The sequence below is a fragment of the Artemia sp. Qi Xiang Cuo genome, chromosome 8 (assembly GCF_049724085.1).
Source record: "Artemia sp. Qi Xiang Cuo chromosome 8, ASM4972408v1, whole genome shotgun sequence".
In the NCBI taxonomy this organism is placed as follows: Eukaryota; Metazoa; Arthropoda; class Branchiopoda; order Anostraca; family Artemiidae; genus Artemia; species Artemia sp. Qi Xiang Cuo.
Genome location: NC_142801.1, coordinates 30723505 through 30749887, shown reverse-complemented (window position 1 = coordinate 30749887; position 26383 = coordinate 30723505). Strand labels below are relative to the sequence as shown.

The 26383-nt window shown below is 36.7% G+C and overlaps 1 protein-coding gene across 2 annotated transcripts in view; it reads right to left on the bottom strand.

Moving 5' to 3' along the window:
• Window positions 1-25676, bottom strand: part of LOC148949322 (ubiquitin carboxyl-terminal hydrolase 48-like) — a 46344-nt gene extending 20668 nt beyond the window's left edge. The window contains exon 1 of one of the 2 annotated variants that reach the window (XM_089092922.1): window positions 25552-25676. The gene's annotated coding sequence lies outside the window, so the exon portion shown is untranslated. Of the gene's footprint in view, window positions 1-25140; window positions 25234-25551 lie in introns of those variants that run through there. The other variant, XM_089092921.1, reaches the window with a different exon arrangement.
• Window positions 25677-26383: the final 707 nt, after the last annotated feature.

Sequence of the window (26383 nt, the reverse complement as noted above, 5' to 3'; positions counted from 1 at the left end):
TTTCCATGCAGCCTGGTAAAAATATAACTGATTAAAATTTGTTTCTTTGCAGGGAAGGTTGTGATTATTAATGGCTAACATGACACTTTTTTTCTTGCTTTCTTTACAATGACTGGTTTTAAAAAACAAAGAATTGTAGCTAAATTTCAAAGAAAACTCTTTTTTTACGGAAATACACAAGATTGATAGTTAATTCGGAGTATTTCGTATTTAGGAGGCAATGTTTTTACATGGGTTATGATTCTAACAAAGACAATGGCTGTCCTCAAAGATTATCTAAGCAAACAATTTGATAAGGTTATATCAATAGTTAACAGTGTTCCAACTGTACTTAACAAAATAGTTAACAGTGAATACACTATATTCCCATAAAATTTGCTGTCAAACTTAAGTCAACACAGTAAAAAAGTAATCATAAAAAGTAGGAGGAATTTTTCTTAATTTGAAAAAAAAAAATTAACTCATGCACTGAAGCTGTTGCTAAAAGGGAAAATATTTGATAGAACTAGATTATAAAGAATAAATTACAGAGCACCCAAAATAAAACCCTACAACAGTGTGAAGGCTATTAGATACAGCAGCCAGTACCTAAACAGAAACTCCCAACAAAATCAAATAATTATAGCTGTGCATTTGCAGGGTGGCAAATGTGGTTCACCAGTCTCATTTGCAAACACACAAGTCTGACCGTTTTTCACCATGAATCTAAAAAAATACCGCTCGAACCATCAGTCTCAGAAACTGGACCAGCAAGTCCAATTTGAACCACGAGTCTGATGCAATTTAGTTTGGGTAAATAAACATAGTTGTTTAAACTTTGCTCTGTTAGTTCTTTATATTTATCAATGGGGGCTCCCTTTTTAGATGAAACGAAAGTATTTCTTTCATATACGTGGGCTAATTTTGGTGATAGGCTTGGTCATTGGGAAGATAGGATGCTCCAAATAAGCAGGGATAAGGATATGTAAGCAGAAGATGGAATATCTAGAAGGAAGTGCTTGATTTAATAGACTCAAGAGGTGTTACTTATATCAGCGCGGTTTGAGTTAAATCAAATACTTACATAGTAGGGTTAGCAATCACTTTTCCAAAAAAACTACCTAGGATAGACAATCACTTTCTAGAAACTGTTGTCAATATTTCAGAAGAAAGTACTGGACCTAGATGAGCAAAACTTCTACAAATTTTCAGGAGTTGACATCTGAGTTGATTCTAAATTTGAATTTAGATAGTTTAAACATTTTTCCTGGGCAATGAGAACATACCTTTCACAGTTGTTCCCAAAAATGACTTACATTGTCTACATACATTAGCCAACTAGTCAGCTAATGAATTGCTTCTAGGTTTCTTCTTTTTTTTTTGGTGTGCTTTATCTCATCGTACCTGAAATTTACATTTTAGCCTTAACCCATGTTTTAATTCGGTGTTTTGTAGCCATTCTGACCTCTCTAGTGGAGGGGGGAGGTCTTTAAATTTCTGTCATCCCAACATCCACCAAAACAGGTCACCAGATTTCAACCAATCTTGGTGGGAAGTAAGAGTTTGGCAAGTAAGCAACCATTTGAGTCTGTAACCATTTCGATATCTGAGGGGATGTCTTTCAATTCTTTCCATTTAAGCCTTACCAGAACACACCGTCAATTCTAAATCAAATTTAGTGGGATGTAATAATAAGCGTGATTTAAGGTAAAAATACAAGATATCAGCCTAGGAAAACATAAATTTGAACTCAAGTAAAAGATAGTTACCTTCATTAGAAGTAACAACTTGAAAGTTCTAGTTCTCTTTTGAAGAGTAGAAAGTGACCAGGGGACAATCCCTTCCCTTGACCTTTGTTCTCCAAATGTATATGATGAAAATTTTGAGACAGCCATTTTATTCAAATAGTCCAAAGGTCAAATAACTATGCCTCCAGGCTTAAGACCCCCCTCCCCCGCAGTCAAGGGTCGTAAGTTATGCAAGTTGCCCATTTTTAAAATATTTATGGAAGGGCTGGTCATATAAACTTTGGAGTGGGCTCATTTGATTGGAAATCAGAAGTTCTACTCCCTTTCTAAGAGCCAGGATAAACACCCCCCCCCCCTCATGCCCCCTTTTCCCCAAATGCATCCAATCAAAATTTTTGAGATAGCAATTTTGTTGAAAATAGTCCAAAAGTTAAATAACTATAATTCAGAGGTTGACAAAAAATTCTGCAGCTCCCAGGGCAAGGTCTGTAAGTCATACAAGTTGCCCATTGTTAACATTTAAGGTCTTTATTAAGAAAAGAGGGCATGTTTGATCCTGGATCTCAAAAAAGCTGAGAGCATTAAGGTGAAATATTAAGGAAATGTTGAGAGAGAAGCCAAACACAATCAAAACAAACTATGTTTGTTTTGTCACTCAAAACAAACTGTTCTGCTGAAAGGTAAATCTGGTTCAAAATGAGATCTAGCTACTGACTTCTGTTGTGGAACATTAATGGAAAAAATACGAATCGAGTCTCTGTTCTTTTGCAGTTATTACAGTCCCATGACCTAGTGCTGATTCAGGAGCATTTCCTGTCAGAAAACCGCAAAAGCCTGCTACCACTATTTTCTAACTTTCATCTTCTCTTTTGTAATGCAATTGTGAGACAGAGAGACAGACCATCTGGTGCTCTTGCTATCCTATCCTGGTTCCCTTGCAAGCTATTAGCAGAGACTTAATTCAGCAGTCACAAGGTCAAAGTTGTAAAAGAAGGATTCCATTCGGACCACCTTCCCAACTCTATTTGCTTTTACTCCTCTCCACCTAGGGCTGAAAATAAAAAATCGAATTGGTTTTCATGCCAAGACTGAAAAAATCTACTAAATGAGACTTCCAATAAAGTCTGTGATGAGACGCTGAGCAAAATCAAAGTGCCTTTCAATCTTGTATGCGATTGTACTGTGCTGCCACAAAGTGAAAAGAGTACCTCAATTCAGCTCACATCCTACTTGGCACAAATAAATCACGCGCTAAATCAAGTGCTGTTCATCTTCGACGAGTTTGTAAAAAGTCACAGATTGAAGACTGTTAAAAAAACAACAACAGAGCTCTAGTAAATGCGTGTAATTTGGCTAAGCTCTGGCTTTTGGTTTGGAATGATTGTGATCCCTCCTGAAATGGTTTAGTAAATGACTTGAGATTCCATACAAAACGGAAATCCAATAAGGAACTGAAAAACCATAAGTTAATGCTGATCAAGAAAAATGTGTTCCATATTGCTGAAGACCCCTCCAAACTCTGGAAGTGTAGCAAGCCTACCAAAGCCAAGAGTACCAGTGTGCCTGAAAAAAAGTGGGTTGAATTTTTCGATGGCAAGGACAGTTTACCCAACAAAAGCACAGAGGAGTTTTATGAAAAACAGCTACACCTTGCTCTTTCAAACAAGATAAAATCTTACTTGTTTGCGTTGCAAAGTGTTGTTCACTCTTTAATTCCAAAATTAAAGAAAAAAAAATCTCCTTCTGAAGTTGATTCTATTTCAGTAAGGCACCTGCAACTTGAAGGTCATTCAATTGAGCAACATCTAGCTCTACTGTGTGCAATTTTGTGTCAGACAAATAACTCCCATCCTTAAAAAGGGAAAAACAACACTTCCATGTGCAGTTCTTATAGCCCATTACCGTCTCCTGTACTACATTTGAGCTCTTTGAGTCATTTGTAATAAGAGACATTGAAGAAAAATGTTCTGCTCCTCCTTGGTAGTTCAGGTACCAGCAAGGTTTAGGTAGAGAACATGTTCTCTACCTACTTCTAAATGTGCTAAAGGACATTGAAGGCCAAGTTGATTACTTGAATTTATGTGCACTTGATGTTGCAAGAGCTTTTGACTTGTGTATATTTGCGCAGGTTTTGCGTGAGGCTCATATGAAAGGTGTTGATGCCATAGTAATTCTCTGTCTAAAATAAATGTATAGACATCTGAAAGCTAGAATTAAAGACGGTAGTCTTTATCTTAAAAGAAGTTGATCTCTTGCTAGTTACATTTGCAGATGATTTGCTAAACTTTCCCTGCACTTTCCGAGGATGCTCTTCAACTTTTGAGGTTCTCCAAGAAGAGTATGAGTACATTAGTTTGAGTTTTAGCATGGATAAAACAGTTGTCTCTATCATTTTATTATCAAGGAATTGGAAGTTCAGTAAGTCTATCTGACTCAGAAGTTCCTTTTGCTAGCAGCCTTACTTACCAGGGTATGCCAATTGGAGTAAATCTGAAAGAAGTTGCAAACCTCGCACTGAAAAATGAAGCTTGCAAGATTTATGCTGTGTATGCATACCTTGCTTCAAACGTTTTGTATCCGGGTAGAGTTCACTTTTCTCAGTTATATAATAGCCTAGTGGTTCCTCGCCTACTTGCTCATGTTTAATCTTATTTAACTGTAGTAAGAGAAAGCTAGTTCACCACCTTTTTTTGAAATTTGCAAAGTATTTTATGGGACTGACAACATTGATAGGGGTTTGCCACCCCTAGTGATGAACAAAATAATCACTAAGTCAACCGAAAAATCACTAGAATCTAGTAAATTTTTTTTTTGCCAGGTGGTAACAGATCAGAAAGTCACCATACCTTGCTTATCAGTGCAAATTGATGGTTCTTGTTTGTTGTTCTAGTGAAACAATGACGTAGAATAAGTAATTTTACGCTGGTCATTTAAGCCTGGCAGCCCTGTATCTTGAGCTATTAGAATTGGTTCCAGTTTCGTATCCAATAGGAGGATTTAAAGGGAATTCAGACGCTTCCCCTTTTCACGCTTAAATGTTGTTTTTTTTTACTTGTTAATGGCTGTGAAGAACTTTTGCAGGGTTAGTTACGTTTATTAATAAGAATAAAACATAACAAAACACATACACAATACATAAAAAAACAAGATGAACTTGCAAAAGCAAGTTGTCCTAGGGGTGTGCCAGGAATAGAAAAAAAATAATACTGGATTCAGCACAAATACACAAATTAGTCATACCACAAATACTGATATTGCAAAATAAGTATAATTCCTTGCTGAGTTACTTCTGAATAAGCATGGGCTCTGTTCTGTTTTTCTGAAGAAACAGAAAAAAAATAAACAGGGCTTGAATGAAACAGAACAGACCAACAAAAAAAAGAAGACCTGTTCCTGTTTCTGTTCTGTTATTTGATAAAAACATAAAACAGCTGTTTTTCGAATACTTAAAGGTTAAAGAAAAAAATGTAAATGATAAGTTTTGGCTCATTATCAGAGAGTTAATTATAGCATCAGTTGTTCAAACCTTAAAGCTTATCACTTGAAAATTGTGCATTGTCCAGGGCATACTGCTTTTGCATGAAATGCTCTGAGATCAAAAATGCCTGTTCGCTCGACACTAGTAGTAGGCCGCTAAGATGCTTTAGAGCGGTTTCTGACAGCTCCGAAAAGATCTCTTCATTTTTAGTCTAGAAAATGAATGGGTCTCCAATATGAAAACATTAACTTTTTAGTCTCCCATTAACTTTTCGTCAAGATTGTCACTTGCCACGGGTGGTAATTTTCTCTGGCGATAACACTTTTGAGAAAACCCAGTACTTTTACAGCGTTTTCTCGTTCTTTTCGGCCAACCATCTAGGGCTAAACGGACAGCAGGTCGTCCCCGTCTGGGTTGGGAGGACGTCATAAAAAAAGATTTAAAGGAAATGGGAATTTTGCGGGCGGGTGTAAAAAAGGAGGCTTTGAATAGAATGTGGTGGAGGAGGAGCGTGCGTAGCTGTGTTAGCCTCAGGCAGCTTGATGCTACGATGAGTTGTTAGTAGTTAGTAGTAGTAGTACTTTTACAGCGTTTTTTTTTCCCGCAAAAAAGTGCATTGTTTCTAATAAAGGGGTGAAAAATTGTCTGTGTACACAAATATTGCCATCCTTTTTTCGTTATGTTTATTTTCTTCCATTTCGCGTCCCTTTTTTCCAAAATGCGAATTTATGTTTATACAGCTTCTTCTCAAACTTCCCGGAAATGCTCGGACCAGCAAAGCCCATAGTTGATTTGGGAGGGGTTGGTTTCTCCCTCAAGACCATGCTTTCCATTCCCCCCATCTGGACTTCGGACTTCTTTCTTTTCTGCAGAGAATGTATCAGCTGGTAAACCCAACTGGGATTACTGAGAAGCCTATTTGCAATTTTTCTACTGAATGCCAGTAGTCTTCCCATCTTTGGTAATTTCTATTTGTCCTATGTTTGTGGTTGTTAAAGTATATTTTTCTTTCTGTTGTTTCTTTTTTGTTTTTCTTGATTTTTACTCTGTCTTTCCTGGGCCTTACCCAAATTTTTTTTTGTAATGGGTCATCAATAAAACCATCAGGATGATGATGATCAGGGGCGAATCTGCAGCATTTTTATTGGGGGGGGGGGGAGGGGAGCAAGAAGGATCCATTTGCAGAAAGTCAAGGGACATGGGCTGTATAATAATTTTTCTCTCAAAATTATTGGGGGGAGGCGGGGTAACTGCCCCCTTGCCTCCCTCGAAACGACGCCCCTGATGATGATGTGCTTGCTGGTTGTGAAAATTTTTATTGGGGGGGGGGGCAAGAGGGGTCCATATCCGGATAGTCAAAGGGCATGGGCTATATAATAAACTTTCTCTCCAAATGATTGGGGGGGGCAACTGCCCCCTTAACTCGCCCCCCCCACAAAAAAAAAAAAAAAACGACGCCCCTAATGATGATGTGCTTGCTGGTTGTGAAAATTGAATGTCAGTAATATCTAAGGAACAGCTGAAGGTATTTGGCTGAAACTTTCAAGGTATATTGAGGGAATGTTGAAGAGATTGGAGGACAACCAGTTCCCCTCCCACGCCTTACCCTTTTTAGGTATAAAATATATTACTAATATTTTCCTTTATATTTACAACCTTGAAAGATAAAATAGAATCTACAGTAAAATAAAATCCTGAATTGCTGAGATTTACAGGAATTAATATCATTATATATTATATGTTCAGTTTATTTTCATTGGTTCTTTCCAGTCATGTTGATTATTACAGTTTTTTTTGTTGTTATAGTTTCTAGTCATCATGATTTTTTATTTTTTTTTTGTCAATGCTTTGAACAACAAAAGCATAGTTTTCAAGATACATAAAGTTTTCAATAAGACACAAATGATGCAATACGCTTTAGACTTTTGTGGTTAGGAAGGGGGAGAGGGGCAATAGACAAACTCAAGTTTGTTGTAATTTTTGTTTGTTTTAGGTTTTCCTTGAATATTAATTTAATTTTTACTTGTTTCAAGATTTATTTATTCATCCATATTAATATGAGCACCTGTTATCTCTATGTTTACTATGATTGTTTATTTTAATTTCTGTTTGTTTTGGGTTTAATTTGTTCTTTAATAGTAATTTCCAATTGTTTTTAGTCTGAATTATTATAGAAATTTATTTCTGCTGGTCTTAGTTTTAATATGCCTCTTTATTTATCTTTAAAAAGCTTCTTCTCAGAAAGTTTTTTTTCTAATTAATAGCCTATAAAAAGTCAAAAGTATTTATGCTAGAAGGAACATATTAAATTCTAGAACTAATAACAGATAAACAAAGAAATAAACTGGGGAAAAGCCAAAAAAGAGGATAACAAAAAGGTATAAAAGAAAATACCAGTTGATTTCCTATTTAAAACTCTTTCAAAACATAATAATTGCTATCATTGTAATTAGGCCTATATGCCAGCCCTCTCCCCTAATGCTTCAATATAGCCCTGGGCCATACATGAAAGTTTGTTGGTTTGCATTATTGTTTGTATTTATTTCTCATCAATCGGTTTATAATCCCAATTTGAAAAAAAAACTCAGTAAACTCTTGTTGAGGTTACTTATAAGACAGAAATGAGATAGGAAAGATAAGGCTGGGATTGCATCCCAGCCTCCTACCCTCTAATGGGCCAAGACATAGTTCAAGGCAATTTACAAAAGTAAGCTGTTTTTTTTTAATTAAATTAGAAAATACTGCTTGTGTCAGGATTAAAAATTGTGGAAAAAGTTTCTCCACCATACAAATAGCAACCCATACTATGGGTTCTTATAGAAGAAAACTGAAAAGATATACAATATTTTTTTTCCCATGAAAACGACTGTCAATAAAAAACGAACAGAAATTAATTTAAAAACTTTTTCCACAAGATAAGTTTTTCAAGGAAAAGTAAAGAGCTCCATTAAGCCGAGAATGAGACAAAATAAAGTCAAATAATCTTACATGCGTAAAACTACCACAAATCACTACCAATAAATAAATGAAACTCAAAACGATCATAAATTACAATAAATAGTCGAGTCAGACTCAAAACGAGTAAAAATTAACATGAGTAGGGCTGATAACCCCTATGTCTTCTCAAGACCAGAACATAATTTGCGCTTTACGGAAAAAAACAGCAAACAAACAAATTACCACGGAGTGTCAGTTAAATTGACATATACTCACATTTCTTTGTTAAGGTTTTGATAATTTTTCATTTATGAAAGTAAAAAAGGTGGAAACATTTCAAACATATTTTCTTTTCAGTAAAGTGCAAATTGTGTTCTGGTCTTGGGAAGGCATAGAGGTTATCAGCCTTACTCATGTTAATTTTTGCTTGTTTTGAGTTTGACTATTTGTTGTAATTTCTGTTCGTTTTAAGTTTCATTTATTTATTGACAGTGATTTGTGGTAGTTTTATGCTTGGAAGATTATTTGACTTTATTTTTGCTCATCCTGGCACAAACAGTATATTTTAATTTAATTTTATAGTTTCTGAAGTTGACCTGAAAAATAAAACTTAATATTATTCCCAAAAGATTCTATATATGCTCTTTGACAGCCTTGATACACTTACACTCTTTTTATTTATTTAAAAATTTCAACTTAATCTCCCAGTTGTTCTAAATATATTGCTGAGGTGTCTTATTGGCAACCATTTAACACAATGCCTTTGGATTTATTTTGAAGCAACATTTATTTTTAAAGCATAATGGGCCAATTGCATAATTGTGGGGGGTTGACGTGCCTAATATCCCTAGACATATTTTCTGGACCATTCTACTAATCTGAACAAAATGGCTGTCTCAAAATGTTAACTGTATGCGTTTGGAAAATGAAAGGGCTTGCGAGAAGGGCTGCTTGCCCTCCAATCCCTTGTCACTCTTAAAAAGGGTGTCAGACACTTGCGCTGTAATTGGAGTGCAAGGGGGAGGACTCCCCCTTCATATATCTAGTAGAAACATTTTAAACATATTTGTTTTCAGTAAAGTGCAAATTATGTCCTGTTCTTGAGAAGGCATGGGAGTTGTCAGCCCTACTCATGTTAATTTTGGTTCATTTTGAGTTTGTCTTCGTTATTTATTGTATGGTTTAAATAAAAAAATACAATTAAAATGTTATAAATTTTTTAACTTTAATAAATTAAAAATTATTGAAACTTTAAGGAATATATATATATAAGTATATGTATGCTAAACTAACCATCCACAGCCATTTTTTTCAGTAAAGTGCAAACTATGTTCTGGTCTTGAGAAGGTAGGGGGGTTATCAAAAACATAATATCCAGACCTTTCAACTACACTGAACAAAATGGTTGTCTCAAAATTTTGATTAAATGTGGTTTGGGAACTGATAGGCGTGGCGGGGGGGGGGTGGCTTGTTGCCCTCCAATCACTTTTGACTAATAAAAAGGGCATTAGCTCTTTCAATTTCCAATGAAATGAGCCTTTTTCGAAGTTTCTACGACAACAAATGGTCATCTCAAAATTTCTATCGGATGCATCACGGGAAAATACAAGCCTTGGGGTTATCCACTCTCTGATCACTCTGAATCTCAAAAAGGGCACTAGAACTTCTGATTCAAAACCCAACGAGCCGCCTCCAACGTTTATACAATCACCCTCTCTATATATACCTTATATGCCTCCAGGGCATAACTTACCTTGCCCTGAGGGTTGCTGGAGGGGGTCATCCTCAAAGACATAATTTCCGGCCCTTTCAATTACGTTGAACAAAATGACTATATCAAAATTTTGATTGGATGTGTTTGGGGAAATGGTGGGCAAGGGAGGGCGGTTAGTTGCCGTCCAATCTTTTTTTATTATTAAATTGAGCATTGGCCCTTTCAATTTCCAATCGAATGAGCTGTTTTCGAAGTTTCTACGACAACAAATGGCCATCTAAAAATTTATATCAGATGCATTTCAGGAAAATAGAAGGTGCGGAGGGGTTTCCAACCTCCGATCACTCTGGGTCTTAAAAAAAAGGCACTAGAACTTTTGATTACGAATCCAATGAGCCCCCTCGAAGTTTATATGGTCATCCTTTTTATATATACCTTATATGCACCCAGGGCTTAATTTACAACTCTTGCCCTGAAGGCTGGGGGGGGCCATCCTCAAAGAGATAATTTCTGGAACTTGCAATTACGTTAAACAAAATGGCTATCTCAAAATTTTTGCTGGATGTGTTTGGGAAAATAGTGGACGTGGGAGGGGGGTTAGTCGCCCTCCAATCACTTTTGACTATTGTAAAGGGCACTTGTCCTTTCAATTTCCAATCGAATTAGCTATTTTTGAAGTTTCTACAACAACAAATGACCATCTCAAAATTTAATTCAGGCACATTTTAGAAAAATACAAGGTATGGGAGAGGGGGTATCCACCCTCCGAATCTTAAAAAGAGCACTAAAACTTCTGATTACCAATCAAATTTGCCCCCTCCAAAGGTTATACAATCACTCTTTCTATATATACCTTATATATCCCCAGGGTATAACTTACAACCTTTGCCCTGAGGGCTGTGGGGGGTTGTTATCCTCAAAGACGTAATTTCAGACCTTCCAATACTGTTGAATAAAATGGCTATCTCAAAATTTTTATTGGATGTGTTTGGGGAAATGGTGGGAGTGGGAGGGGGTTAATTGCCCTCCAATCACTTTGGACTATTAAAATGGACACTGCGTCTTCCAATTTCCAATTGAATAAGCTCTTCTCGAAGTTTCTAAGACAACAAATGGTCATCTCAAAATTTCCATCAGATACATTTTGGGAAAATATGAGGTGTGGGGGAGGTATCCACCCTCTGATTACTCTGAATCTTAGAAAGGGGACTAGAACTTCTGATTACCAATACGATGAGCCCCCTCCGAAGTTTATATTATCACCCTTTCAATATATACCTTATATATCCCCAGCGCATAACTTATAACCTTTGCCCTGAAAGCTGTGGAGGGGTTGTCATCCTCAAAGACATAATTTCATGACCTTTCAACTATGTCGAACAAAATGGCTATCTCAAAATTTTGATTGGATATGTTTGAGGAAATGGTGGGTGTGGGAGGGGGGAGTTAGCAGTAGTCCCATCACTTTTGACTGTTAAAAAAAGCACTAGCCCTTTAAATTTTCAATTGAATGAGCTTTTTTTGAAGTTTCTATGACAAAAAATTACCATCTCAAAATTGAATTCAGTCATATTTTGGAAAAATACAAGGTATGGGAGAGGGGGTATCCACCCTCCGAATCTTAAAAAGAGCACTAAAACTTCTGATTACCAATCAAATTTGCATCCTCCAAAGGTTATACAATCACTCTTTCTATATATACCTTATATATCCCCAGGGTATAACTTAAAACCCTTGCCCTGAGAGCTGTGGGGGGTTGTTATCCTCAAAGCCTTAATTTCAGACCTTCCAATTCTGTTGAACAAAATAGCTATCTCAAAATTTTTATTGGATGTGTTTGGGGAAATGGTGGGAGTGGGAGGGGGTTAGTAGCCCTCCAATCACTTTTGACTATTAAAATGGACACTGCCTCTTCCAATTTCCAATTGAATGAGCTCTTCTCGAAGTTTCCAAGACAACAAATGGTCATCTCAAAATTTCCATCAGATGCATTTTGGAAAATATGAGGTGTGGGGGGAGGTATCCACCCTCTGATTAGTCTGAATCTTAGAAAGGGGACTAGAACTTCTGATTACCAATACAATGAGCCCCTCCGAAGTTTATATCACCCTTTCAATATATACCTTATATATCCCCAGGGCATAACTTATAACCTTTGCCCTGAAAGCTCTGGGGGGGGGGTTGTCATCCTCAAAGACATAATTTCATGACCTTTCAACTATGTTAAACAAAATGACTATCTCAAAATTTTGATTGGATATGTTTGATGAAATGGTGGGTGTGGGGCGGGGGGGGGGGGGGTGGTTAGCAGCAGTCCCATCACTTTCGACTGTTAAAAAAAGCACTAGCCCTTTAAATTTTCAATTGAATGAGCTTTTTTTGAAGTTTCTATGACAACAAATGGCCATATCGAAATTTCTATCAGATTCATTTCAGGAAAATATGAGGTGTGTGTGGAGGAGAGGTATCCACCCTCTGATTATTCTGAATCTTAAAGAGTGCACTAGAACATGTGATTTCTAATCTAATGAGCCCATTCCAGAGTTTTCACAATCACCCCTTCTGTATATTAATTTTAAAAAACCTTTTCCACAAAATAAGTTGTTTTTTTTTAAAGTAAAGAACTCCATTAAACCAAAAATTAACAAAAATAGAATCAAATAATCTACCAAGCATACAACTACTACAAATAAGTATCAATAAATAAATGACACCCAAAAAAAAAAAACAGAAATTAAAATAAATATCAGAGTCAAACTCAAAACAAGCAGAAATTAATATGAGTAGGGTTCTAAAAGCCTATGCTTTCTAAAAGCTATAATATAATTTGTACTTTACATAAAAAAAATTCAAATGAATTTACTGAAAAAAAATGCATTGTCAATTGAATATATATATCCTGATATTAATTCCTTAAAATCTTAATTAATTTTTGATTTCTTAAAGTTATAAAAATGAAAACATTTCAAAGACTGAGCCTCTTCTAAAGTTAAACAGCCACCCCTTCCATAAAAGCCTTAAGTACCCCCTGGGTATAACTTACAACCCTTTACCCTAATCTCTGGGGTTTGTTTCAACCCCCAAAGCCTTGTTACATGATATTTAGACTATTTTGAATAGAATGGCTATTTCAAAATTTCTATTAGATGCATTTTGGGACAATATGACATGGGTGTGTGAGGGGGGGGGCTGTACTACGATTATTTTTACTCTTAAAAGGAGCACCAGAGCATCTGATTACCAATCCAATGAGCTCCCTTTGAAGTTTATATGACCAAGCTTTCTATAAAAATCTAATATGTCCCCAGGGCATAACTTACATCCCTTGCCCTGAGGGCTGGTGGGATTTGTTATCCTCAAAGACATAGTTTTCCAGACCTTTAAAATACGTTGAACAAATTGGCTATCTCAAAATTTTGATTGGAAGTGTTTGGGGAAATGATGGGCGGGGGGAGGGGGCTTTTGCCCTCTGATCACTTTTGACTAACAAATTAGGCACTAGTCCTCTCAGTTTCCAATCGAATGAGCCATTTTTGAAGTTTCTACGACAACATTTCTATAAAAAACCTTATATGCCCCAAGGGCATAACTTACAAACCTTGCCTGAGGGCTGTGGGGGGAGTGTCATCCTCAAAGACATAATTTCTGGACTTTTCAACTATGATGAACTAACCGGCTATCTCAAAATTTTGAAAGGATGTGTTTGGGGAAATGGTGGGTGTGAGAGGGGGGTTAGGTGCCCTTCAATCACTTTTGACTATTAAATAGGGCACTAGCCCTTTCAATTTCCATTCAAATGAGCCATTTTTGAATGAGCTGTTTTCGAAGTTTCTACGACAACAAATGGCCATCTAAAAATTTATATCAGATGCATTTCAGGAAAATAGAAGGTGCGGAGGGGTTTCCAACCTCCGATCACTCTGGGTCTTAAAAAAAAGGCACTAGAACTTTTGATTACGAATCCAATGAGCCCCCTCGAAGTTTATATGGTCATCCTTTTTATATATACCTTATATGCACCCAGGGCTTAATTTACAACTCTTGCCCTGAAGGCTGGGGGGGCCATCCTCAAAGAGATAATTTCTGGAACTTACAATTACGTTAAACAAAATGGCTATCTCAAAATTTTTGCTGGATGTGTTTGGGAAAATAGTGGACGTGGGAGGGGGTTAGTCGCCCTCCAATCACTTTTGACTATTGTAAAGGGCACTTGTCCTTTGAATTTCCAATCGAATTAGCTATTTTTGAAGTTTCTACAACAACAAATGACCATCTCAAAATTTAATTCAGGCACATTTTAGAAAAATACAAGGTATGGGAGAGGGGGGTATCCACCCTCCGAATCTTAAAAAGAGCACTAAAACTTCTGATTACCAATCAAATTTGCCCCCTCCAAAGGTTATACAATCACTCTTTCTATATATACCTTATATATCCCCAGGGTATAACTTACAACCCTTGCCCTGAGGGCTGTGGGGGGTTGTTATCCTCAAAGACGTAATTTCAGACCTTCCAATACTGTTGAATAAAATGGCTATCTCAAAATTTTTATTGGATGTGTTTGGGGAAATGGTGGGAGTGGGAGGGGGTTAATTGCCCTCCAATCACTTTGGACTATTAAAATGGACACTGCGTCTTCCAATTTCCAATTGAATAAGCTCTTCTCGAAGTTTCTAAGACAACAAATGGTCATCTCAAAATTTCCATCAGATACATTTTGGGAAAATATGAGATGTGGGGGGAGGTATCCACCCTCTGATTACTCTGAATCTTAGAAAGGGGACTAGAACTTCTGATTACCAATACGATGAGCCCCCTCCGAAGTTTATATTATCACCCTTTCAATATATACCTTATATATCCCCAGCGCATAACTTATAACCTTTGCCCTGAAAGCTGTGGAGGGGTTGTCATCCTCAAAGACATAATTTCATGACCTTTCAACTATGTCGAACAAAATGGCTATCTCAAAATTTTGATTGGATATGTTTGAGGAAATGGTGGGTGTGGGAGGGGGGAGTTAGCAGTAGTCCCATCACTTTTGACTGTTAAAAAAAGCACTAGCCCTTTAAATTTTCAATTGAATGAGCTTTTTTTGAAGTTTCTATGACAAAAAATTACCATCTCAAAATTGAATTCAGTCATATTTTGGAAAAATACAAGGTATGGGAGAGGGGGTATCCACCCTCCGAATCTTAAAAAGAGCACTATAACTTCTGATTACCAATCTAATTTGCATCCTCCAAAGGTTATACAATCACTCTTTCTATATATACCCTATATATCCCAAGGGCATAACTTACAACCTTTGCCCTGAGGGCTGTGGGGGGTTGTTATCCTCAAAGACGTAATTTCAGACCTTCCAATTCTGTTGAACAAAATAGCTATCTCAAAATTTTTATTGGATGTGTTTGGGGAAATGGTGGGAGTGGGAGGGGGTTAGTAGCCCTCCAATCACTTTTGACTATTAAAATGGACACTGCCTCTTCCAATTTCCAATTGAATGAGCTCTTCTCGAAGTTTCCAAGACAACAAATGGTCATCTCAAAATTTCCATCAGATGCATTTTGGGAAAATATGAGGTGTGGGGGGAGGTATCCACCCTCTGATTAGTCTGAATCTTAGAAAGGGGACTAGAACTTCTGATTACCAATACAATGAGCCCCTCCGAAGTTTATATCACCCTTTCAATATATACCTTATATATCCCCAGGGCATAACTTATAACCTTTGCCCTGAAAGCTCTGGGGGGGGGGTTGTCATCCTCAAAGACATAATTTCATGACCTTTAAACTATGTTAAACAAAATGACTATCTCAAAATTTTGATTGGATATGTTTGATGAAATGGTGGGTGTGGGGCGGGGGGGGTGGTTAGCAGCAGTCCCATCACTTTCGACTGTTAAAAAAAGCACTAGCCCTTTAAATTTTCAATTGAATGAGCTTTTTTTGAAGTTTCTATGACAACAAATGGCCATATCGAAATTTCTATCAGATTCATTTCAGGAAAATATGAGGTGTGTGTGGAGGAGAGGTATCCACCCTCTGATTATTCTGAATCTTAAAGAGTGCACTAGAACATGTGATTTCTAATCTAATGAGCCCATTCCAGAGTTTTCACAATCACCCCTTCTGTATATTAATTTTAAAAAACCTTTTCCACAAAATAAGTTTTTTTTTTTTAAAGTAAAGAACTCCATTAAACCAAAAATTAACAAAAATAGAATCAAATAATCTACCAAGCATACAACTACTACAAATAAGTATCAATAAATAAATGACACCCAAAAAAAAAAAACAGAAATTAAAATAAATATCAGAGTCAAACTCAAAACAAGCAGAAATTAATATGAGTAGGGTTCTAAAAGCCTATGCTTTCTAAAAGCTATAATATAATTTGTACTTTACAGAAAAAAAATTCAAATGAATTTACTGAAAAAAAATGCATTGTCAATTGAATATATATATCCTGATATTAATTCCTTAAAATCTTAATTAATTTTTGATTTCTTAAAGTTATAAAAATGAAAACATTTCAAAGACTGAGCCTCTTCTAAATTTAAACAACCATCCCTTCCATAAAAACCTTAAATACCCCCTGGGCATAACTTACAACCCTTAACCCTAATCTCTGGGGTTTGTTTCAACCCCCAAAGCCTTGTTACATGATATTTAGAATATTTTGAATAGAATGGCTATTTCAAAATTTCTATTAGATGCATTTTGGGACAATATGACATGGGTGTGTGAGGGGGGGGGGGCTGTACTACGATTATTTTTACTCTTAAAAGGAGCACCAGAGCATCTGATTACCAATCCAATGAGCTCCCTTTGAAGTTTATATGACCAAGCTTTCTATAAAAATCTAATATGTCCCCAGGGCATAACTTACATCCCTTGCCCTGAGGGCTGGTGGGATTTTTATCCTCAAAGACATAGTTTTCCAGACCTTTAAAATACGTTGAACAAATTGGCTATCTCAAAATTTTGATTGGAAGTGTTTGGGGAAATGATGGGCGGGGGGAGGGGGCTTTTGCCTGATCACTCTGATCACTTTTGACTAACAAATTAGGCACTAGTCCTCTCAGTTTCCAATCGAATGAGCCATTTTTGAAGTTTCTACGACAACATTTCTATAAAAAACCTTATATGCCCCAAGGGCATAACTTACAAACCTTGCCTGAGGGCTGTGGGGGGAGTGTCATCCTCAAAGACATAATTTCTGGACTTTTCAACTATGATGAACTAACCGGCTATCTCAAAATTTTGAAAGGATGTGTTTGGGGAACTGGTGGGTGTGAGAGGGGGGTTAGGTGCCCTTCAATCACTTTTGACTATTAAATAGGGCACTAGCCCTTTCAATTTCCATTCAAATGAGCCATTTTTGAAGTTTCTACTCCAGCGCTTTCTCTAAAAACCTTATATGCCCCCAGAGTATAACTTACGACCCTTGCTCCTAGGGTTGTAGGGGGAGTGTCATCCTCAAAGAAATAATTTACGGAACTTTCAACTAAGTTGAACAAAATGCCTATTTCAAAATTTTGATTGGATGTGTTTGGGGTAATGGTGGGAATGAGAGGGGGGTTAGTTGCCATCCAATTACTTTCGACTATTAAAAAGGGCACAAGCCCTTTCAATTTCGAATCAAATGAACGCTTTTTGAAGTTTCTTTGACAACGCCTTCAATAAAAACCTTATGGAATGGCCTAACTTACAACCCTTGCCCTGAGAGCCGTGGGGGAAGTGTCATCCTCAAAGACATAATTTACAAAACTTGCAACTATGCAGAACAAAAAGGCTATCTCAAAATTATTATTGTATGTGTTTGGGGAAATGGTGGGTGTGAGAGGGGGGTTAGTTGCCCTAAAATCACTTTTTACTATTAAAAAGGGCACTAGCCCTTTCAAATTCCAATCAAATGAGCCCTTTTTAAAGTTTCTATTACAATGCTTTCTATAAAAAACCTTATAAGCCCCCAGGGCATAACTTACAACCCTTGCCCTAAGGGCTGTGGGGGGTTTGTCATCCTAAAAGACCTAATTTCCAAAACTTTCAACTACGTTGAAAAAAATAGCTATCTCAAATTCTGATTGGATGTGTTTGGAGAAATGGTGGGCGTGGGGAGAGGGATTAGTTGCCCTTCAATCACTTTTGACTATAAAAAAAATGCACTAGCCCTTTCAGTTTCCAACTGAATGAGCCCTTTTTGAAGTTTCTATGACAACAATTTCTGTAAAAACCTTAAATTCCCAAAGGACATAACTTACAACCCTTGCCCTGAGGACTGTGGGTGAAGTGTCATCCTCAAAGGCATAATTTCTGGACCTTTCAACTATGCTGAACAAAATAGCTATCTCAAAATTTCGATTGGATGTGTTTGGGGAAATGGTGGGTGTGAGGGGGCAGGTAGTTGCCCTCCAATCACTTCCAGCTATTAAAAAGGGCACTAGCCCTTTCAATTTCCAATCGAATGAGCCCTTTTTGAAGTTTTTACAAAAACGCTGTCTATAAGAACCTTATATGCCCCAGGGCATAACTTACAACTCTTTCCCTGAGGGCTGTAGGGGGTTTGTCATCCTTAAAGACCTAATTTCCAGAACTTTCAGCTATGTTGAACAGAATGGCTATCTCAAAATTTTGATTGGCTATTTCTGTGGAAATGGTGGGTGTAAAAGGGGTGTTAGTTGCCTTCCAATTCCTTTTGGCTATTAAAAAGGGCACAAGCCATTCCAATTTCCAATCAGATGAGCCCTTTTCGAAGTTTCTATGACGACTCCTTCAATACAAAGTGCCCTGGTCTACAACCAACCAAAAATAATAAATAATACATTGTATCAACCTTGTTCTTTACGTAGACAGTGCTATTGCACTCCCTATGATACCTTATATCCCCCCAGGGAATAACTTATAACCCTTGCCCTGAGGGCGGTGCGGGGGGGGGGTTGTCATCCTCAAAACATAATTTCCCGACCTTTCAATTACATTGAACAAAATGGCTATCTCAAAATTTTGAGTTGATGTGTTTGGGGAACTGGTGGGCGTGGGAGGGGGTTAGGTGCCCTCCAACCACTTTTGACTATTGAAGAGGGTACTAGCCCTTTCAATTTCCAATCAAATGAGCCTTTTTCGAAGTTTCTATGGCAACAAATGGCCATCTCCAAATTTCTATCAGATTCATTTCAGGAAAATATGAGGTGTGTGAAGGGGTGATGCAGGTATCCACCCTCCAATCACTCTGAATCTCAAAAAGGGCACTACAACTTCTTATTAGCAATCCAATGAGTCCTCTCCAAAGTTTTTACAATCACCCTTTCTATATAATCCTTAAATGCTCCCAGGGCAAAACTTACAACCCTTGCCCTGGGTCTGTGGGGGGGGGGGACTTTTCATCTTCAAATACATGATCTCTGGACCTTTTACCTATGTTGAACAAAATGGTTATCTTAAAATTTTAATTGAATGTGTGTTGAGGAAATGGTGGGTGTGGTAGGGGGGTTAATTGTCCTCCAATCACTTTCAACTACTAAAAGGGCACTAGCCATTTCAATTTCCAGTTGAATGAGCCCTTTTTGAAGTTTCTACAACAAGTCCTTTGATACAAAGTGCCCTGGCCTAAGACCAAAAAAAAATAAAAAAAATAACAAATTGTACCCACATTGCTCTTTACTTAGGCAGCAATAATGTGCTGCCTGTGATTTGATAGTATGAATCAAATGTTAATGATAAATGAGCATAAAAATTATGGCATGGCCACAAACCTGGCAAATTTTGTAGATGGCCAAGGGGTATATCTTGCAATTGTGTTGGCAGTCACTGTTATATTTAAAAAGACTGCTGATAGAGAATCAAATGGTATATTTTTAACATTCTAGATTGGCATCTCCACAGAAGGAAGCTTTTTAACAAAATGAAAGTAGTACCAATAGATGCCATTTTATTCTGTTTCTGAATATCATATTTGTGTTCCTGACAGTACACCCTCCCCCCAATGGTCCTACATATAAGCCTAAATAACATATTTCTCCTTTGTTTTAAATCTCTGGTGCTTTGTATTTCTTGGTAAACAGGCTTCTCGACTTGGAATAGCATTAAGCCTCTTGATTAAAAAAAATTAAGATCTTTGGGTATAATATATTATGATCTTTAAATATCAAAATTAAGATTATTGAATACCAAATATTGTTTAAAACTGACATTAAAATTGGGATAATAATGACAGGAAACATCAAAATGTGATTAATAGAAACATTCTACATATTCTAAAGCAAGAATTACATATTTTTTTCTTACCGTTTTGTAAAAATTCTAGTGCTATGACTGGGACTACCAGCAGGGGTGGGGTGTATTATCAGAAATACAAATATTGTATTTGAAAAAAGTATTAAATAAGGAATTTAATTGCACTACTTTTATTTTGTTAAGATATTTTTTTCTGTGGATACACCAATCTAGAATGTGACTTTCTTTTTTCCTAAGCACAACTGACGTCTGTCCTGTAGCTAACCTTAACCAGAACTTTTGTAGGTAGCCTAGGAAAACATTTTTGACAGGAGCAATTACAATATTTGGATAAAGAACTGAATGAAAGGTAAGTTTTAAGTGATTTATCATATCATAGGCAGCACAATAGAACTGCCTAAGTAAAGAATAATGTTGGCATGATGTATTATTTTTTTTTTTGGTTGGTCTTAGACCAGGGCACCTCATATTGAAGAAGTTGTCATAGAAACTTGGAAAAGGGCTCATTTGATTGGAAATTAGAAGGACCTGTGCCCTTTTAAATAGTCAAAAGTGATTGGAAGGCAACAAACCGCACTGTTATGCCCATCATTTTCCAAAACACATCCAATCAAAATTTTGAGATAGCCATTTTGTTCAATGTAGTTGAAAGTTCTGGAAATTAGGCCATTGAGGATGACAACCCCCCACAGCCCTCAGGGCAAGGGTTGTAAGTTATGCCCTGTGGGCATATAAGGTTTTATAGAAAGTGTTGTTGTAAAAACTTCAAAAAGGGCTCATTCAATTGGAAATTCAAATGGCAAGTGCCCTTTTTAATACTTGGAAGTTATTGGAGGGCAACTAACCCCCTCTCACACCCACCATTTCCCCAGACACATGCAATCAAAATTTTCAGATACGCATTTTGTTCAATACAGTTGAAAGTTTTGGAAATTAGGTCTTTGAGGATGATAACTCCCTCAGAGCCATCAAGGCAAGGCTTGTAAGTTATGCCCTGGGGGCATATAAGGTTTTTATAGAAAACATTGTCATAGAAATTTCAAACAGGGCTCATTTGATTGGAAATTGAAAGGGCTAGTGCCCTTTTCAATAGTCAAAAGTGATTGGAGGGCAGCTAAGGTCCCCCCTCACACCCACCATTTTCCCAAACACATGTAATAATAATTTTGAGATACGGTACCCATTTTGTTCAACATAGTTGAAAGTTCTAAAAATTATGTCTTTGAGGATGACAACCCCCCCAACCCCTAAGGGCAAGGGTTGTAAGTTATGCCCTTAGGGCATATAAGGTTTTTATAGAAAGCATTGTTGTAGAAACTTCAAAAAGGGCTCATGCAATTGGAAATTGAAAGGGCTAGTGCCCTTTTTAACAGTCAAGTCATTGGAGGTCAAATAACCCACCCCTCTCACGCCCACCATTGCCCCAAAATATACAATTAAAATTTTGAGATATCCATTTTGTTCAATATAGTTGAAAGTTTTGGAAATTAGGTCTTTGAGGATGATAACCCCACACCCCTCAGGGCAAGGGTTGTAAGCTATGCCCTTGGGCATATAAGATTTTTGATAGAAAGCATTGTCATAGAAACTTCAAAACAGGCTCATTTGATACAAAATTGAAAGGGCTAGTGCCCTTTTTAATAGTAGAAAGTAATTGGAGGGCAAGTGTACCCCCCCTCTCACACCAACCAACACATTCAATCAGAATTTTGAGATAGCCTTTTTTTTGAATGTAGTTGAGAGTTAAAGAAATTAGGTCATAAAGGATGACACCCCCCCCCCCTTCCACAGTCTTCAGGGTAAGGGTTGTAAATTATGCCCTGGGAGCATAAGGTTTTTTACAGAAAGCAGTGTTGTAGAAACTTAAAAAATGGCACATTTTATTGGAAATTGAGAGAGCTAGTGCTCTTTTTAATATTCAAAAAAGATTGAAGGGCAACAACAACCCCTCTCTCATGCCCACCATTTCCCCAAATACATGCAATTAAAATTTTGAGACATCCATTTTGTTCAACACAGTTGAAAGTTTAGGAAATTAGGTCTTAGAGGATGATAACCCCACACCCTTCAGGACAAGGGTTGTAAGTTATGCCGTTGGGGCATATAAGTTTTTTTTTTTTATAGAAAGGATTGTCATAGAAACTTCAAAAGAGGCTCAGTTGATTTGAAATTGAAAGGGCTAGTGCCCTTTTTAATAGTAGAAAGTAATTGGAGGGCAAGAAACCCCCCTCTCACAGCAACCAGCCAACTCATTCAATCAGAATTTTGAGATAGCCATTTTTTTAATGTAGTTGAGAGTTAAAGAAATTAGGTCATAAAGGATGACACCCCCCCCCCCTTCCACAGCCCTCAGGGTAGGGGTTGTAAATTATGCCCTGGGGGCATAATGTTTTTTACAGAAAGCAGTGTTGTAGAAACTTAAAAAAGGGCACATTTGATTGGAAATTGAGAGAGCTAGTGCTTTTTTTAATATTCAAAAAGATTGGCAAAGAAGGGCAATGGCAAACCCCCCCCCCCTTATGCCCACCATTTCCCCAAACACATCCAATCAAAATTTTGAGATAACCATTTTGTTCAAAGTAGTTTAAAGTTCTCAAAATTAGGTCTTTAAGGATGACAACCCCCCCCACCCTCAGGGCAAGGATTGTAAGTTATGTCCTGGGGGCATATAAGGTTTTTATATGAAGTGTTGCGGTAGAAATTTCAAAAAGGGCTCATTCAATTAGAAATTGAAAGGGCTAGTGCCCTTTTTAATAGTCAAAAGTGATTTGAGGGCAACTACCCCCTCTCATGCCCACTATTTTCCTGAACACAATCAATCAAACTTTGAGATAGCCATTTTAACATAATTCAAAGGTCCAGAAATTGTGTCTTTGAGGATATAAGGGCATATAAGGTTTTTATAGAAAGTGTTGTCATAGAAACTTCAAAAAGGGCTTATTCAACTGGGAATTGAGAGGGCTAGTGCCCTTATTAATAGACAAAATCAAGAATATAATTTGTACTCTACTGAAAAAATTCTTTTAAATGTTTGCTTTTCTGATAATTCACCCTACCCCCCTCAATGGTTTCAGACAGAGCTCAAACATCAGATATTTCTTTGTTGGTTTTCATCTCGTGATGAGTCATATCTCCTTATACTTGTTTCTTGCATTCTTGACCCATGAAAACTACTCCAGTTAAGTGATTGCAAGAGGAATGTTTGATAAAAACATTACCATACTTAAGAATGTGGATAATCTAATTAGGCTAGTAGCCTAATCTGACAATTTGAAAATACAAACAGCAACAGTACTTGGACAAACATAGTATTTGGATAGATCATAAAATCAGGAATCAAATAGTAGTAGTTTAGTCTACTCTTGTTTGGTTAACATGTTTCCTTTAGAACAGGTCAACCACTGAAAGTTTACTGAATGAAAAATGAAATGTTATATTTTTTCTTTGCCAGACCTTGCCTAAGCTATTTGATTCCTGAGTTACAACTGAATAATAGCCTACCAGCAAAAGGTAGAACACTAATAATATATGATGGCGGCTGATAGAATTGGAAATTGACAATAAAAGGTCTGTAGCCATAGGCTTTTCAAGCAAAAGCCAGTAAATATTTACCAAATCATATTATTGAGTAACAACTAAAGTGAATACACCATTTGATGCCTTTTTTTATGCTGATTATGAATATAACAATCATTTCTATAGGAAATGAATTTTAGACCCCCCCTATATATGTCAATTCAGGATATATATTTGCACATATGGGGGTGGGGGTTAGGTCGGGGGGGGGGGGCTGAAATTCATTTCTGATAGAAATAATTATTATATTTGTAATCAGCATAAAAAAAGGCATCAAACAGTGCATTCACTTTATTCCTAACTCAATAATATGATTTGGTAAATATTTACCGCAAAAGCCCTTGCATTTGCTATTTTAAACCTGTAATGGTTCAACAACTGATGTTAAAAATAATGGTAAAATTCTACCTTAGCAACTTTTGGCTATCTTGGAAAGGGGTTAGGTTAAGAAAATGAAACTTTCAGGGATGTGTCTACAGGCTAAATTATGTCCTAGAAAAATATTCGGTAAAATTCTACTTTAGCTACTTTTTGCTATCTTGGAAAAGGGTTAGGTTAAGAAAAGCAAACTTTCAGGGATAGGTCTACAGGCTAAAGCAAGTCCCGGGAAGGTATTTTGAAGTGCCTACCTCCACTCCTTCTCCCTCTAGAGGGTCCTGCAATTTGCCTACATGACAGGTGCATAGCCTACCCATTGAAATTTTGAAAAAACGACGTTTTACCTGAATTTTCAATTATCAGTTTCTTTTTCTCTGGCTTTAGCTGTGAAAATGCAATTTCAGTTATTTGAGCAGAATTTTAAGACATATAAATAGTTTATTTCCAAAATTTAGGAAACAAATTTGCATATATTTAAAACCTTATAAATTGGGATTGAGCAAAGTTGTGAAGCTGAAAACAATTTTGTTGTACTTCATTTAAGCAGAAGATCTATTTTGCAAGGTTTCACTTCTATAACTCAGATATTTTTAAAGGTCATCAAAGGTCAGGACCCTCTAGAGGGAGAAGGAGTGGAGGTGGATACTTCAAAATATCTTCCCAGGACATACTTTAGCCTGTAGACCCATCCCTGAAAGTTTCATTTTCTTAACCTAACCCCTTTCCAAGATAGTCAAAAGTAGCTAAAGTAGAATTTTACCAAATATTCTGAAGTACCTACCTCCACTCCTTCTCTCTCTAGAGGGTCCTGGAATGTGCCTACATGACAGGTTTAGTCTGTAGACCCATCCCTGAAAGTTTCATTTTCCTAACCTATCCCCTTTCCAAGATAGCCAAAAGTAGCTAAAGTAGAATACCAAGAAACAATTTCAGATTTGATCAGATTAAAAATTGATCAAGTAGGCCTATAGGCTCTACTAGGTTACCATATACTAAAATCTTTTCACAAAATGAACATAGGTCAAAGGATTGACAACTAAAAGAAACATATACAAGTTTATTTTTAGATAACGTTATGTGGGTTTACATTACCTCAGTACCAATATACTAGATTTTAATGAGCATCCAGCAGATCCTAGCTTTTTAAGCAGACTTCATGAAATTAATTCAAATTTTGCTTCAAATTTGCGCCACCTTTATGGTTCGTTTACACATTGCGGAAATCCATGCGGAAATCCGTCCGTATCTGTTCGAACTATGGCTAAAATAACGCTGCGTTTTAAGGCAAAGATTTCAAATTATTGCAACAGCATGACCTCTGTTCTTACCCTCTTCTGAAAGCTGTTGAACAATAGAGAGCCAAATGACACCGTTTTTCTTAGTTTATGGTTCGTTTACACATTGCGGAAATCCGTCCGTTTCTGTTCGAACTATGGCTAAAATAACGCTGCGTTTTAAGGCAAAGATTTCAAATTATTGCAACAGCATGACCTGTGCTCTTACCCTCTTCTGAAACCTGTTGAGTAATAGAGCCAAATGACACCGTTTTTCTTAGTTTTCTTATAGCCTGAGTGCGCAGGATCATAGAAACCGGGTGTAGCCTTGAACCAAAGTTACAAGATCGTGTAGTTTTCGATAATCCATACTCATGATTTTATTCATTTAAAAATCTTGCCAAGATTCCGTCCTGATTTGACCAAAACGTTGCGGAAAGCTAGAGATTTTTTCTAGCATAAAAATGGACGGAATTTCCGCACGGATTGCTAAATCCGCGAATTTCCACAATGAATTTCCACAATGTGTAAACGAACCATTACTTGTTTCTATAGCGTTGAACGAAAGTTTCTTGCGGCCCTGCTTCATAGATTTTTTTCAATAGTAATGCAACTTTTTTACTGTATTATTGTTTACAATAGTTTAGTGCAAAGAAACTTTTTCCACAAAGAAAAGCTTTCCAAAGAAATTTAAACAATACATTAAAAAAGATACAAGCAGAAATAAATTAAACAAATGATTCAAGCGTAAAACGACCATAAAACATTGTCAGTGAATAAATGAAATCTAAAACAAACAGAAATTAATGCAATTAACAGATGAGATACCACCCCCTATCCCTCCAAAAGACCAAAATTTTATTTGGACGTTACTGAAAACAATTTTTTATTCGATGTATCTACTTTGTTTCTTAAATCATCAATATGCCAAAAAGTTTTATCTTAATACCCTTAGCCGTTCCTGAAATATTGCAGATATATCCCTTTGATAAACTTGAATTCCCATAGTGTCATTTGATTTAGCTTATCATCCCACACAACACGCATGAAAAGTTCTAACG